The 347-nt window shown below is 39.2% G+C and overlaps 1 protein-coding gene across 4 annotated transcripts in view; it reads left to right on the top strand.

Moving 5' to 3' along the window:
- Nucleotides 1-347, top strand: part of kiaa0825 (KIAA0825 ortholog) — a 111,108-nt gene that overhangs the window by 43,225 nt on the left and 67,536 nt on the right. The gene's annotated exons all lie outside the window — the stretch shown is intronic.

The following is a 347-nucleotide window of genomic DNA, read 5'->3' as shown; positions in this document are numbered from 1 at the left end:
CAGCAGGATCATTACTATTCATTAAACTAACCTTCACAGGGATGTGACGCCTGGCTTGTAAACAATCTGAATACATTGTCGAAAGCAAAAGAGAAAGAGAGAGAGAAAGAAAGAGAGAAAGCCAAGAGGAAAGGCTCTTCACCTACTTTCCCTGAACTTTACACAAACACACACACACTCACAGTCTGTTTTTTTCCATGAGTTGTGAGGACTTTATTTAGACTTCACTGACCCTAAACCAGCCCTAGTTTTAATTCTTACTCCAAACTAAATCTTAAGCATCGAAATACTCTCTTTTCTTGTAAGGACTAGGAAGTTTCCACAAGGGTAGTAGTATAGTTCCAGCT

The sequence above is a fragment of the Cynoglossus semilaevis genome, chromosome Z (assembly GCF_000523025.1).
Source record: "Cynoglossus semilaevis isolate Cse_v1.0 chromosome Z, Cse_v1.0, whole genome shotgun sequence".
Lineage (NCBI taxonomy): Eukaryota > Metazoa > Chordata > Actinopteri > Pleuronectiformes > Cynoglossidae > Cynoglossus > Cynoglossus semilaevis.
The sequence above is the reverse complement of the archived record's forward strand: the minus strand, read 5'-3'. Positions and strand labels throughout refer to the sequence as shown.